The sequence below is a fragment of the Acanthochromis polyacanthus genome, chromosome 5 (assembly GCF_021347895.1).
Source record: "Acanthochromis polyacanthus isolate Apoly-LR-REF ecotype Palm Island chromosome 5, KAUST_Apoly_ChrSc, whole genome shotgun sequence".
Lineage (NCBI taxonomy): Eukaryota > Metazoa > Chordata > Actinopteri > Pomacentridae > Acanthochromis > Acanthochromis polyacanthus.
In genome coordinates, this window is record NC_067117.1 from 3142994 (window position 1) to 3160120 (window position 17127).

The window sequence follows — 17127 nt, forward strand, 5'->3', positions numbered from 1 at the left end:
AGATGTTTAAGCGAAGAAGGGCTTCACTGTAATGAAATGCGACGGGCTCACCTGTGTGCGATCAATGCCGCTCTTTGTGAACCTCAGCGACTAAAATGTAAATGTGATTGCACTCACGCATGCAGGGGGAACAATCAGCGCCGTGGTTTGCATAAAACGGCTTCATCTGTGAAAGCGAGCGGCGTTGTTGGCGACCGCCGGGATAAACGCTCTGCGGCAATTCCACACGTCAATCAGCCGACTTCACTGCTTCTGCTTCGAACATCAAGATGCTCGGGTCAGAACCTCAACGGAGCTGCAGGTATCCATCAACAGCCAAACTTTATTTACATCCAGGTTTACGACACAAAATAGGCCACAGGACACAAACGCAACAAGAATAAGGTGAAGTGATGTGAAAAATGGAGATAAAACGGCACATTGGGAATAAACAGATTTAATAAAACCTGTTTCAAAAAGACTGATGGTACAAAACAGCAGTAAAAGAAGTAAATGCTGCAGAACAGTTCAATTAATGAAAGAAAATAACTGAAGTCTGTCAGACACAGAAAATAGTTTGATCAATGAAAAAAAGACGCACCAATTATCTCAATGAAACAACCAAAAATGAAACATAAAGTGGTCAAAATATGGCCCCAAATAAACAAAATACCAGACTAAAATGGCTCAAATGTTCAAAATGAGGTACAAAAATAAGATACAAAATGGTCCAAATGGGACACAAATGACAAAAATTAGGCACAGTCAACCAAAATGAGACACAAAATGGCCAGAATAACATACAACACAACCAAGGTGAGCCACAGCACAATCAAAATTAGACACAAATGACCAAAATTATACATAAAGCAACCCAAATTAAAGAGAAAACAACAAAAATGAGACACAAACTGGTCAAAATGCGACGCCAAATAACCAAAATATGAGACAAAAGTGACTCAAATGTTCGAAATGAGACACAAAAATAGGACACAAATTATCCAAATTGGACGCAAATGACACAAAATGGCTAAAATATAACACAAGATTATCAAAATGAAACACAAATGACCCCAATGAGAAACAGAACAACATGAACGTGACACAACCACAACGTGACGCAAAATAACTAAACATAATCAACAAAACAACCAAAAGTGGACACAAAACAACCAAAAGTGGACACAAAACAACCCAAAATTCGACACAAAACAACCAAAATTGGACACAAAATGGCCAGAATAAAATGCAAAACGACCAAATTGAGACACAAATGACCAAAATTATATATGAAGCAACCCAAATTAAGCAGAAAACAGCAAAAATGAAATATAAATGACGAAATGAGACATAAAACAGCCCAAATTAAGCACAAAACAGTCAAAATGAGACGCAAATGACCAACAATATACATAAAACAGCCCAAATTAAACAGAAAACAACAAAAATTAGACATGAAATGACCAAAATGTAATGACGACAACTAAACTGAGACACAAAACGACTAAAATCATACGTAAAACAACCAAAATGAGACACAAAACCACTAAAATGAGACATAAAACCACCAAAAGGTAACAGAAACCAATAAAATACTCTTACTCTGGGCGATCCTTTGTAAGAACTGGATCTTTTCCGATAAAAAGCGGCTCCTCTGGCGGTATTTTCTATTTAAATCTCTGGGTTCAGGTGAGGCTGTCCGACCTCCGTCTGATTTTCAGCCACAGCTGGATGAACCTCGACACATTCTGTCTTCTTCTTTCTCTGCTCGGTCAGACGGGCGTCCGGCCGTCACGTGGCCTCGCCTCAGGCCGCCGGTCCGAGGTGTGACAGTCCAATTAGAAGGAGAGGAAACGTGACGTGTAGGAGGACGGATGTCTAGTCCAGGGCAGCACTAATAACCAGTCAAAACGTCCTCCTCCTCCTCCTCATCCATCCTGTCAGCTCTGCATCTGGTCATCCCTTCACCTTCTCACTTCTAAACCTCCATCTGTGCTTTTCCAGTTTGTCCATCTCCACTAAAAGAAATTAACATGCTTGTCATTCATTTAGAAAAGTGAAAAAACATCCAGGTGCACCAGTAAACATTGAATTTTGTTTTTTCACAGGCTTCCTTTTGGCAAATTGTTCAATGAGGCACGACGAATGAATGGATTTTAGAGGAAATGTCAGGATTTTCCAGCAGCGGTGACACAAATTAAAACACAAAATGATCAGACTTTGTCAATAACAACCAAATTCGCTCATAAAATGGCTAAAATGACCCTCAAAACAACCAAATTGAACCAAAATAGGACCTTAAGTGACCAAAATGAGACACAAAATTACCTAAATTCAACAGAAACAGCCAAAAAGAGATAGAAATGACCAACATGAGACACATATCTTATGAAATGAATCCAAAATAAAGCAATAAAAACTAAAATGAGACACAAAATGATACACTAATGACCAAAATGAGTCAAAAACAACCCGAGTGACACATAAAACAACCAACATGAGGCAAAAAGCACTAAAATAACTACAAAATGACCAAAATATGACAAAAAGCAAACAAAATTCTTCATAAAATGACCAAAGCAAGACCAAAACAAGTGACATTACACACAAAACGACCAAAATTAGACACCAACTGACCATGAAAATCGTTAAAGTTACACACAAATGTACAAACTGACAAAAAACCACCATAAATGAGACACAAAACATCCGAAATGAGATCCAAAGACAGGAAACAGAAGCAGACAAAACCCATTTGAGCCTGTTGTTGTTGAGAGACGAGCAGAGCAACAGGCAGTTTCTGGTTAAATTAACGTCCTTTCAGGTTTCTAAGTGCTTCTGAAGAGGCGGGATCTTTTGTGATGACGCGTAATTGAGCCGCTGATTCAAAGTGCCAACATTCATTGTGGGACAAACGTGTCGCTGTTCCGGGTGAAGTGGATGTTTGTTTGTGTAATTTGCTTCGGTTTGATTTCTCTGTCTGGACGGAGAGAATATTAAATGTGTCCAAACTGTTCTGACAGATTCCTAACATCCCCCATTCTCTACAGATGGCTGCCAAATAAACCAATGAAGCTACTTATTTATTAGTGGTGCACTAGCAGAACATCAATAATCTTATCATGCGGCAAAGTTAAATAGCTTTCAAGCTTCTTGCTGGCTTTTGAAGATTTTTTTTTTACCTTCATCCTGGAACCACAGACTGTATATAAAGATGGACGTAGCATCTGGCTCCAGAATTGAAGCCAACCCGGAAGTGTCAAAAACTTGCAATATCACGCCGTCCACTAGGGTTGGCTCCAAAAAGCTTTTGCTCCATAGACCCCAATTCATTTTTGGAAAGAATAAAATTTGATAGACTGATGTTCTACAGCTCAGGATTTTTTCCATTTAGTTTTCATGGTCAAAATGAGAGATCAGGTGGCTGATCTTAAAATAAATCAATACTGAATTTTAAATAAATCGTTAAAGTTGGCGGAGTCAGGGGGCGTGGCTATACTTGATTGACAGTCCCATAGACCTGAGTTGCTCTCCGGTCCAGTCTGTTTGATGACGCTTTTTACGTCACTGGCTCCAAAAAATCCAAAACGGCGACCAGGAAGTAGCAAAATCCGGGCTTCATTTTCTCGGCGTTGAAACCAACGGGTGACGGCACGGTTAGTTCACGCCTGCCTGGAACTAACTCACAAATGGTTGGTAGATGGCCTGGTGAGGACCCTCAAGACTGCATTATAAGAAACTGACAAGTGGGTTTGCAGAAACCCGTCCGTCTTCTCTGTGCTAAATGCTGACATTGCTGGTCTCATTTATTGTCCTGTAGTAACAGGTGGCAACAAAATGACGACAAAAAGGCACAAAGTGACCAAAAGAAGGCCAGAAAGAGATGTAAAATGACCCAAGGAGACGTAAAACAACTAAAAGGGACGCAAATCAACTGCAGTAAGACACAAATGACTCGAGAGACCAAGCAATGACAAAAGACACACAAAATGGTTATAGACACAAAACGACCAAAAAGAGACACAAAGCAACTAAAAAGAGACACAAAATGATCAGAAAAGACAGAAGATGACCAGAAAGAGACTCAAAACAAATAGAAAATGAAGAAAAACGACCACAGACACATAAAATAACTATAAAGACACACAAAATGGTTATAAATAGACACAAAACGACCAAAAAGAGACGCAAAGCAACTAAAAAGAGACACAAAATGATCAGAAAAGACAGAAGATGATCAGAAAGAAACTCAAAACAAATAGAAAATGAAGAAAAACGACCACAGACACATAAAATAACTATAAAGACACACAAAATGGTTGCAAATAGACACAAAACGACCAAAAAGAGAAGCAAATGATCAGAAAAGACAGAAGATGACCAGAAAGAGATACAAAACAAATAGAAAATGAAGAAAAGCGACCACAAAGACACATAAAATAACTATAAAGACCCACAAAATGGTTATAAATAGACACAAAACGACCAAAAAGAGATGCAAAATGATCAGAAAAGACAGAAGATGACCAGAAGGAGATACAAAACAGACAATGAAGAAAAGCGACCACAAAGATACATAAAATAACTATAAAGACACACAAAATGGTTATAAATAGACACAAAACGACCAAAAAGAGACACAAAGCAACTAAAAAGAGACACAAAATGATCAGAAAAGACAGAAGATGACCAGAAAGAGACTCAAAACAAATAGAAAATGAAGAAAAACGACCACAGACACATAAAATAACTATAAAGACACACAAAATGGTTATAAATAGACACAAAACGACCAAAAAGAGACACAAAGCAACTAAAAAGAGACACAAAATGATCAGAAAAGACAGAAGATGACCAGAAAGAGATACAAACAAATAGACAATGAAGAAAAGCGACCACAAAGACACATAAAATAACTATAAAGACACACAAAACAGCCATAAATCGACCACAAAGAGACAAAACTAGCACTACAACATGCAAAATGACCCAAACAACCACAAACAGACATGACACTCTGTTTCTGTCGTAATGACTCTCATTTCTTTCTGACGCTTCGTGAAAACGCGGGATCTCTTTGTTTTTCGTCTCCTCCAGCAGCAGAATGTCTCTGCTCAATTATTTTCAGCCTCTTCGACTGTTTAGCGGCGAGTCGCGCTGGAAAGCTCCTTGTTTTGATGATTAGGAAACGCTCGGCAGCAGAATTTATCCTGGAGGAGTGCGGGGAACGAGGTAATGATATCTGGCTCGGTGCAGCGCTGTGTGGGTAATTTAGCAGCAGAATGAGGCCACGGCTTCCCTGTTTGTCTCTGAGAGTGTAGGAAGGACCTGAACCGACCTGCTGCAACCGACACCAGAAAGAGACACAAAACAGCCAGAGAAAGACGCTAAACTATTACAACACAAAAATAATGGCAGCAAGAATACACGAAAGGACCGCAAAGAGACACAAAATGCAAAAAGAGACAAAAAAATGACTGTAAAGAGGCAAATTACAGCTACAAGAAGACACAAAGCAACTACGAAAAGACACAAAACGGCTACCAAAAACACACAAAGCAACGACCCAAAGAGAATAAACAACAATGAGACGTGAAACGGCTATGAAAATATTTCAAATCACTACAGGGACAAACTGTAGCTACAAAAACACGGAAAATAACTGTAAAGAGACACAACATGACTAGAAAAGACAACGAGCAACTACAAAGAAACAAAAACAACACAGAGACATGAAAGCGACAAATAAATAAAGCCACTTCAAAAAGACACAAAACTACTACAAAGATAACAGATAACGGCTACAAAAAGGCACAAATCAATGACAAAGAGACAGAAAACTACGATAGAACTAAGATAGATGGTAGTGCAAAAACACAAGCAACACCCCAAAAAGACACAAAACAACTATAAAGAGTCATAAAACTACCACAAAGAGACACAAAACTACCACTAAGAGACACAAAGCTACTACAAAGATATACAAAGCTACTACAAAAATACAGATAAGTACAAAGATGCATGCTACTGAAAGGAGACAAATAACAGCTACCAAAAGATACAAATCAACTCATAACTACTGCTACACAGATACACAAAGCTACTAAAAAGAGACAAATAACAGCGACAAAAAGACACCAAACGACTACAAAGAGAGACAAAGCTACTACAAAAAGACACCAAACAACTACAAAGAGAAATAAAGCTACTACAAAGAGACACAAAGCTACTACAAGAGACACCAAACAACTACAAAGACACACAAAGCTACTACAAAGAGACACCAAACAACTACAAAGAGACACCAAACAACTACAAAGAGACGCAAAGCTACTACAAGAGACACCAAACAACTACAAGGACACACAAAGCTACTACAAGAGACACCAAACAACTACAAAGAGACGCAAAGCTACTACAAGAGACAGCAAACAACTACAAAGAGACACAAAGCTACTACAAGAGACACCAAACAACTACAAAGACACACAAAGCTACTACAAGAGACACCAAACAACTACAAAGAGACGCAAAGCTACTACAAGAGACACCAAACAACTACAAGGACACACAAAGCTACTACAAAGAGACACCAAACAACTACAAAGAGACACAAAGCTACTACAAGAGACACCAAACAACTACAAAGACACACAAAGCTACTACAAGAGACACCAAACAACTACAAAGAGACGCAAAGCTACTACAAGAGACACCAAACAACTACAAGGACACACAAAGCTACTACAAAGAGACACCAAACGACTACAAGGACACACAAAGCTACTACAAAGAGACACCAAACAACTACAAAGAGACAAAAAGCTACTACAAAGAGACACAAAGCTACTACAAGAGACACCAAACAACTACAAAGAGACACAAAGCAACTACAAAGAGACACAAAGCTACTACAAAGAGACAGATAACAGCTGCAAAAAGACACAAAATAATCACAAGATGACAAAACTACTGCAAAGATGCAAATAACTGCCAAATAAAAGCCACAAGGCAACTGTAAAGACACACCAAACTAATGCAAAGAGACAAAAATCAGCTACAGAACGACATAAAATCCCTACAACAGAAATATTACAATAACAGACATTTTTATCGAGTGTCCAATTCCACAGACTGACTGATAAGCAGTTTTTTTTGTCCAGCTGTGCCTCCTTATTGCTGACAGGTTCAGGAGATCAGAGGTCTGGAGTTAATTCCAGCTGCTGAATTTGCAGCTTCACAGTGTTTCCTACGTGTTGTGATTCACGAGTGGTTTATGGGGAGAAGAAAAAAACAGATCTTGTCGCTCTAAAGACGCCTGAGAAAGAACAAGTGTAAAATCCCAGCGTATCTCATTAAAATCACGTCGGCGCAGCATCGCGTCGCCGCCGCCGCTGTCCCGACCTCGTGTTTTACAAGCTCCTGTCCAACGGAACACGGAAACGACAAATTTAAATAAAAGTGTAATGGAAACGTTGCCGCCGCGGAGCACCTGCTGCAGCTGTTATGTGTAGGAGTCCTCATTAATGAGTAGCTGCATCGGTGGAATTAATAGTGATGAGATATTGTACAGGACCATCTGGCAGGCTGAGAAGTCATGCATCAAGAGCAGTGGGGAGGGGACTGATTAGAGCAACGCTGCTGCAAGGGAACTAACGGAAAACTCGTCTGACAGTGACATTTCTGTTAGAGAACATCGTCTGAGTTCTACCTGCAGAGCGGAGCTGAGTGTTGGTGTGTCTGCAGCGTTCATGTGAGCGGCAGCAAACGTCTGTGTTTGAATGTAATCTCTCTGGAAGTAACAACAGCTCCAAATGTCAACTCTTATAAAGGTCAAAGAGTCAGAGGACCTAAAGCAAGGGGTGTACAAAAGACCAGAAGAGACACGGCAGGATTACAGAGATGCAAAACAACCACAAAAAGACACAAAAGACTATAGAGATGCAAAACAACCACAAAAAGACAAAAAAGACTATAAAGAGATGCAAAACAACCACAAAAAGACTACAGAGAGATTATAAACAACCACAAAAAGACACAAAAAGACTATAAAGAGATTCAACACAGCCACAAAAAGATTCAAAACAACCACAAAGTGACTATGAAGAGATAAAAAACAAACTCAAAAAGATCACAAAGAGATTCAAAGCAAAAACAAAAATATTCAAAACAAACACAAGACAATTCAAAGCAGCGGCGCAGCGACTTCCAATCGCTGGTCCGTTTACGATCGAACGACAGCTTGTTAACGTCGTTAACAATAAAGTGTTCAAACTTTAAATGAAATCCGCGGATCCTTGAAACGAAATCCGCGGATCCGCGGAAAATTCCCATCCCTGTTTAAAACAACCACAAAAATATTCAAAACAAGCAGAAAAAGACTGAAAAGAAAAAGACCAAAAAGAGATTCAACACAGCCACAAAAATATTCAAAACAACCTTAAAGAGACTATAAAGAGATTTAAAACAAACAGAGACTATAAAGAGATTAAAAACAGAGACTATAAAGAGATTTAAAACAGCCACAGAGACAGGAAATGACCACACTGAGACTGCAAATGAGACACAAAAAGACTACAGAAACTCAAAACAACCTCAAAGAGACAGAAAATGAACAACAACAGTTACTTACAGCCAGCTGTCATTAGCTAACAACTTCAGCTGTTTATCCATAATGTTGACTAGCTGTTTAACCTGTTTTAGTTTCAACTGTTCATCCATAACTTAAGCTAACAACTTCAACTGTTTATCCACAACATTAGCTAACAGTTTTAGCAAAATGTTTCAACTCCTTGTCCATAACCTAGCTAGCAGCGTCGCCTGTTTTTAGCTGCTTATGGACAACTTTAGCAAACAATCTTCAGTCGTTTAACTTTGGTCTTCTGGTGTCAACGTTGCCTCTTTATGTGAACTCAGGTCAGAAATTCAGACACTCAGGCCTGACTTGCGGAGTTAATAACCAGTCACACATGATCACTTAGCATGACAGCCATTGTTATATTGATCTAAACCAGATCATGTGAGGACAGCCTGGGTTTACTGAACTAGCTTCATGTTGCAGGTGCATGAAGAGTCTTGTGTTCACTCTTACAGCCTACAGCAGAACATTTGTTCAGTTTTACTCTTTGCTCAGACATTTTAAAGTTAGCAGAAGCAGCTAAACCGATACCTAGCTGTAGAGGATCTTTAGAAAAGGCAGAAGAAAGCATCTTCATCTACTTACAGCTTTTATTTCACACCTCCATGCTTATAAACACCACAAAGCACAAAAAAAATTGATTTTCACCATATAGGACCGTATAACGCCACTTTGAGCTGACTGTATAGACTTTTTCTGCTTACCTGAACAGTTTTTATGCTCAATAAAAAAAATCATGTCCAGTCAGTTTTTTAAAAATTTAATCAGGTCAGTTGAGTGCACAAGCAGTTTACACCAAATATTCAGCTGCTATAAAAGAGTAAAACCACCCCTTTGCGTTGTGCATTTTAGTGTTAAAGAAAAATTCAAGCAGAAAGCATGCCCTGTTCCCTGATTCTGCAACTATTTCCTATCATGTCACCTTTTAATTATCACCCCACAAACTCGCTGTGCCTTCCCGGTCTGCTCTGTTGAGCAAAGATCGCATCGCTGAAGGGCGTTTAACATCTGGTTTAGTTCTTCTCCTCGACCGTCCTGAACAGGCACTGGCTGTATCTGACTGAGTGGAGAAACCCGCTCATGCATGTTGTTGCTAAAGAACATTAATATAAAGAGTGCAGCTGCAGTAACAAAGGCCGTATGTGGTCAAACACAGCAGCAGTGTGATTTATTTAGAGGTTTAGCGACCTTTAGCTCCACTGCTAACGTTATATCTGCTGCTAGCTGGCGGGTTATTTCACTGTAACGGCGTTTGTTAAGTTTGTTTGTTAACAAACTAAATCATTTTTGCTGTAAAAATGTAACCTCGACCGAACAGCAGCTGCTGTTTGCATTGATTTATAGATGAGTGGTCTTTTTGCTGTAATTTTTAAAGCAGATTTGCAGATGTTTGGTTGCACTGGGTGTAAAATGTGATAATAAATTTGTGACACGGGATCTGAAAATATGTGTTTTATGACTGAATCTCTGCTGCCAGCTAGCATATAGATTTGCAAAATGACTAATAGGGAGCAAAGAAAATACCACAAAATGACCACAAATAGTTGCCAAATGAATAAACTCAGATGCTAAGTTGCCACAGAGAGATGCACAACTTCAAAAATGAGCACAATAGGACACTATGATAGCATAAAATGGCACAAAATGACCACAAACAGAAGCTAAATTATCACAAAGAGATGCAAAATAACAAGAATAAGATGCAAAATGATCAAAACTGGATGCACAGTCACTCCAAGGAGAAAGAAAATTACCACAAACAGACATACAATGACAAAAATAGGTTGCAAAAGTATCATAGAAAGGCACAAGAGGACAACAAAAACATGCAAAATGATCACATGATGACTAAAGAAACACAAAGTGATGCAAAATTACAACAGATAGAGATGCTAAATTATCAAACAAGATGCACAATTGTTACAGAGAGTGACAAAAGGAGCACAAGGAGACACAAAATAACAAAACGGGGACGCAAAACAATCACAGAGAGATGCAAAATGGCTTAAATAAGATGTGAAATATCACAAAAACACACAGAATGACCACAAAAACATGCAAAATGACCATAAAGAGATGCCAAGGTATTAAAATAGGATGACAAATGATTGCAGAGACACAAAATGACCACAAGAGGCAAAATGACTGAAATACTCTGCAAAAATATTTGCAAATAGCCACATAGGGATCAAAACGAGATGCAAAATGACTAAAATAGGGCACAAAAATGTCACAAAATGACACAAAAACCCACAAAAATGATTACAAAGAGATGTTAGAGACAAAAAGGCGGTGACAGGTGCAAAATTACCACAAAGAGATGCCATTAAAGAACTGCAAAATGACTGAAATAAGATGCAAAAATATCAGAAAAAGACACAAAATGATGACAAAAATATGCAAAATGACAGCAAGGAGATGTAAAATGATCATCAATAGATGCACTTTAATATTTTTTGACCCTTCAATGCTTTAATATCCTGGTTCATGAAACTCAACCCCAAAACTCGCTCAGTTCCTCGGCTGGTTTTTAACTTCCAGCTTTACTGCACTTTGTTGTCGGTTTTTCTGTGGAGGTTCTGGTTTACGTCGGGTCATCCTTTCCTTTCCTTTCCTTTCCTGCTGCCAGATTTCTCTCGCTGCTCCAGGCGGACGTTTGCCTCTTTCAAGATTAAAAACCCTCCTCTGTTTTCCTCGCCCACGTCGCTCGGTAAAGAATCCTCCGGTCTGAGGCTCCGAGGACCGAGTGGAGGGGCCCGCCGGAGCCGACGGTAACGAGCGCTTCAGACTTTGTTTATAGAACGAATCTGCAAAACCTCACAGCAAAACAGGAAGAGGCAACCCGAGGAGCAGCCCAGGAGGAGGAACTGTTTAAATACTGCAGTTTTATATTCATACATTTGATGCAGTAAGAAAGTCAAGAAAAACACAAGAAAGAGCCTTCATTTCTACTCATTTACGCTCCTGTTCACACGGACAAATCAGTGGAATTAACCAGCTTTGAGGTGCATTTGTGTAAGAAACACAATGAGGCTGCACAATATTGCAGTATTTAGGTATAAATTATACTTGAATCTATATTGGGATGTGAAAGAATACAGGAATTTTCACCTGTATTTGGAATTCTTTCTATAACGAGTGGACTGACTTAATAGCGGGGTGTCGTCTGCATAGAGAATCATTCTTTTATCAGCTACAAACTTTAAATTTATATTTCCAAATTAATAAATTCAAATTCTAGGATTCTAATGCTTCCTGTGTTTCAATTGTTCAAATTGTGCAAAACAAATTCAAATATAAATCATATTTGATTTCATGTCAGCTGATGTGAACACGCGTGTTTTTGTAGTTCCGTGCACTAATATCCAGGTTTTATACGCTATAATGTAATAATATCCAGGTTTTATACACTATAATGTAATAATATCCAGGTTTTAGACACTATAATGTATTAATATCCTGGTTTTAGACACTATAATGTAATAATATCCTGGTTTTGGACACTATAATGTGTTAATATCCTGATTTTAGACAGTTTAATGTAATAATATCCAGGTTTTAGACACTAATGTAATAATATCCAGGTTTTAGACACTATAATGTAATAATATCCAGGTTTTAGACACTATAATGTAATAATATCCAGGTTTTATACACTATAATGTATTAATATCCTGGTTTTGGACAGTTTAATGTGTTAATATCCTGGTTTTATACACTATAATGTAATAATATCCTGGTTTTAGACACTATAATGTATTAATATCCAGGTTTTAGACACTATAATGTATTAATATCCAGGTTTTAGACACTATAATGTAATAATATCCAGGTTTTAGACACTATAATGTAATAATATCCAGGTTTTATACACTATAATGTATTAATATCCTGGTTTTGGACAGTTTAATGTGTTAATATCCTGGTTTTATACACTATAATGTAATAATATCCAGGTTTTAAACACTATAATGTAATAATATCCTGGTTTTGGACAGCTTAATGTGTTAATATCCAGGATTTTTGATTGTTTGGTACCTGCATATCCAGGTTTTTGCTACATTAGTGCATTTAAGTCCAGTTCGTTGATACTTTAATGTATTAATATCCAGATTTTGATACTTTTGTGCCTTAACAGGATTTCTTGGAGTTGTTTGGTGCAGACATATCTAGGTTTGTGACACATTAATGCCTTAATAGCCAGGTTTTTGACACTTTGTTGTGCTAATACCCAGATTTTGACATGTTTTTGAATTAATATCGGGTTTTATGTTGTTACGTTGATCCGTGCATGTCAGGGTTTTTGACACTATGATATGTTAATATCTAGGTGTTAAAAGCTACATTATTGAGACTTGACATTTTAATGTGGCAGTGTTCAGGTTGTTGACACTTACATGCATTAATATCCAGATTTTGATTCTTTTGTGCATTAATATGATGTTTTGGAGTGGTTTAGTATGTGCATATCCAGATTTCTGACACTTTGATATGTCAGTATTCAAACTTTTAAAACTTTAATGCATTAATATCCACACTTTGCTACTTTTGTCCGCTAGTATCTAAGTTTTTGATTGTTTGGTACATGGATATCCATTTTTTGGGTTTTTTTTTTACACTTTAATCCCTTAATATCCAGGTTTATGAGACTTGTCTGTGTTGTTTTTCAGGTTATTACTACGTTAGCGCTTGTTGACATTTGAATGTATTAATATCCAGAGTATGATACTTTTGTGCTTTAACGTTCAGGCTTTTGGCTGTTTGGTGTGTGCATATCCAGGTTTTAGACACTCTAATGCCTTCATTTCCAGCTTTATGAGGTGTTTATAGATTGTTATTCAGGTTTGTGATACATTAGTGCATTAATATCTTCGTCTATGACACTTTAATTAGTTAAAATGTAGATTTCGAGACTTTGATGCCTTTAAATCCAGATTTATAATATTATTATCCAGCTTTTTGATTGTTTGGTACATGCATGTCTTTGCATATCTCTGTATGACACTTTTTTTTTTTTAGGTTTTTTAAATTTTAATGAGTCCAAATCCAGATTCTGATACTTTTGCGCCTTGGCGTTGAGACTCTTGATGGAAACAGAGCAGATGTTGTACTTTTTGCTGCATCATGTAATCCATTTATGTCCGTTTTTCTTTCCAAATTTTGAAGGTTTCGTGAAAAAAATGAAATGAGCGTTTGCTGTTTTTTCTGGTTTGATGCTGTTGTTGACTGAATGTCTTTGAGTTTTGGAAATGAGAAGCTTTTTGACGACGTCGGTTTAGACTCATGGAATTGTTTTTCTTGTGGTTCTCTATTTTCTGGCGTCTTAAAGGTTTCACACACTTTTAAAATCTTCTCGGACTAGAACAGATAAACTACATTGTTTTTTACAATCGGTCACAGTAACTGTGGAGGATTAATAAACGGCAGCATTTAAACTTTCTCGGCTCTACTTATGGAGATGTATTCGTCCCCGGAGGCCTGGGCTCATTGAAACATTCAGGTCGCCTTGTGGAGTCGGGACCCGTCACAAACAAACCTCTGGATCTCTGGCTGAGGAAACGTAGGAGGATCTACGCTGAGCTGTTTGGTAGTTGGGTCCAAACCTCAGCGTGGTTCCTGATGAATGCTGAGCTCACAGAATCCTGGAAGCACCGACTCGCTCCAGAGAATCCAGACGAGCCGCCGTCACAGGTTTCCTCCGTCAGAAAGGTTTTTATTTTAAAAAAATGACAAAAAAACGCTCCTGAAAACTGAGAATCATCAGTTACAGGCTGCGGAATATCATATCTGAGCGAGCAGCCAGAGTGAAAATCATTCAGCAGGAAATAGGACTAAAGTAAAGTCAGTTTGAATAATCAGATACCTTTATCTGAGAGCTGCTTGGACTTTACTGCACATTTTATGCAACTCCATGCAGATCTTACACTCCAATAAAAACAAAAATGCAGTTTTTTGACATTTTGGTGCCTAAATATCCAGGTTTTTGATAAATTTATTGGTCAATATTGAAATTTTTTGATATTTTAGTGCCTTAACATCCAAGTTTTGGGTTGTTCCTGCGATTATATTCAGGGTTTTGACACTTCTGTTCAATATTATGGAGGTTTTAGATATTTCAGCGCCTTAAAATCCAGGTTTTTGACACTTTGATGTGTTAATGTCTACATTTATGAGACACTGATGCTTTAATATCAGGTTTTTGATATTTTAGTGCATTTACATCCAGGTTTATGGATGCTTGCTACAATAATATCTAAGTTTCTGAAGCTTTTATGCATCAATATCCAGGTCTGCAATACTTTAGTGCGTTAATATTCAGGTTTTTGATGTTTTTGTCTGTATCATCCAGGGCTATGACAGTTCTTGCATTAGTATCCAGGATTTTCCTCACTTTCACACATTAATATCCAAGTTTTTTTAGATTTTATTGCGTTAAAATTCTGATATTTGTACTATGGTGCGTTGCCGAGAAGTAGAGCAAAAATTGTGCTTTTTTTCTGATTTTCAGTCTTACTGAAAGGAAGCAGCTAAACTAGCTGCCTGGAGCTGACATTTAGCTCACTGTAGTTGAGATCTCCATCCAGTTGTGTGACCTGATCACGTGTGAGGCTGTGGATAGCTTTATTGTTTTTGGCGGCACATAAAATTACATTTTTTTTTCTTGTTGAGGCGAAGCAGCAAAGTCCAGAGCTGAAAAACTGCAGTTCCTTCAAAGTCCACTTGAGGCTGCTCCAAAAGCGAGTCCATCTCCACAGACTCTAATGCTGAAATGCCCAACTTTCTAGTAGAAATACACATATTTACAGCCTGGAACGAATACAGTTTTGCTCTGTAGATGCTGTGTTTTTATGCACTTTGCAGATTACTTGTCAGCTTGTTTTTGCCGACCTCTCTTGCAGATGGAAAAAGATTAAATGTACGTCAGACTTCTTCCTAAATTTTTGAAGTCTTTCAGTCTAATCGTTCTTTTCTGACCTCGTCATCTGTCTGTGATGTGTCAGGATCCTGATGAGGATCAATAACGTCTGATTTAATCTGATTAGATGGAAACATTTCACAGCCGAGTGTCAGAAAGTGAAGAAAGCCTGCTGCAGTTCATCAGACACTAATGATGCAGTTAGAGATGACGACATGTCGATAAAAACCTTCTTCTTGGTTTCCTTCTTCTCTCCACGCCTTCTTCTTCTTCTTCTTGGTCTTCTTCCTGCTGACATCTTCTCCTCCTTATTATGCAAACAAAACCACAAAGAATCATTAAAATGTCAGAAGAAACCAGAGCAGAATCCAATTAAAAAGCTCCACAGCGACTTCCATTAGAAAAACAGAGTGGAAGCTGCTGGACTCGAGTTCACGCTTCATTAGCTGCTCGTGTTTCCTGTTCAGCAAACTGGGAACTTTGACTGGTTTAAATGGTCAGACTTGTACAACATGTTTGAGCTGAAAATCTCATTACTGAAGGCTGAGTTTAACAAATTAGCTCATATTTGTCATGAAACCTCCCTGCAGCAGCCTGACCTTACATTAGCCTGTGAAATATCTGATATGTTTATGGTATATTTCTAATGTGTTTATCTGTATATTCCTAGTATGTTTATGGTATATTTCTGATGTGTTTATCTCTATATTTCTAGTATGTTTATGGTATATTTCTGATGTGTTTATCTCTATATTCCTAGTATGTTTATGGTATATTTCTGATGTGTTTCTGGGATATTTATGGTATATTTCTGATATATTTTGAGTATATTTCTAGTGCATTTCTGGTGTATGTCTAATATATTTCTGGTATATTTCTGATATAGTTTTGGTATGTTTCCGGTATTTTTCTTGTATATTGCTGGAATGATTCTGGCATGTTTCAGGTATAATTTTGGGATATCTCTTACATTTCGAGTATATTTCTAGTACATTTCTGGTATATTTCTAGTGTATTTCTGGTATATTTCTGATATATTTCTGGTATGTTTGGGTATGTTCTGGGTATATTTCTAGTGTATTTCTGGTATATTTCTAGTATGTTTCGGGTATATTTCTGGTATGTTTCTGGTGGAATTCTGTTCTGAATCGTCCACCTGCTCCTGGCTGCTGTTATAAATAGATCCTTTGCAGCTCTGCAACCTCCATCAGGGACTTTCCTCAGTTAGCGGGAGGGAATTAGCATATTAGCGCCACTTCAGAGCCAATCCCAGAAAGAGAAGCTGCCAACAGCCTCGTCCTGCTTCCAGAACCGACAGCCAACCGAGATCAGAGAGCTTCGCCCAGCAAACACATCCACCCACCAGCTTCCTGTTTTAGCTTCATCCTCCTCCGTCAGCGTGACGCTGAAACTCTGAGAGGAAACGCCAGGAATCCCCTGTTAGAGAGAAACTGGCTGCAGGTCTGCAGCTTGGTTTGATGCAGTTTTTCCTACTGGTTTACTGAGGAAAGACAGGATTCAGGGTTTTTGTTCTGGATGCAGAGATCTTATTTCCTACTTTTTGTTCTTCTCTAAAACTCTCCTCAAACATATC

The 17127-nt window shown here is 38.0% G+C and overlaps 1 protein-coding gene across 1 annotated transcript in view; it reads left to right on the top strand.

Moving 5' to 3' along the window:
- LOC110966357 (metabotropic glutamate receptor 7) overlaps positions 1–17127 on the top strand; it is a 262684-nt gene that overhangs the window by 31975 nt on the left and 213582 nt on the right.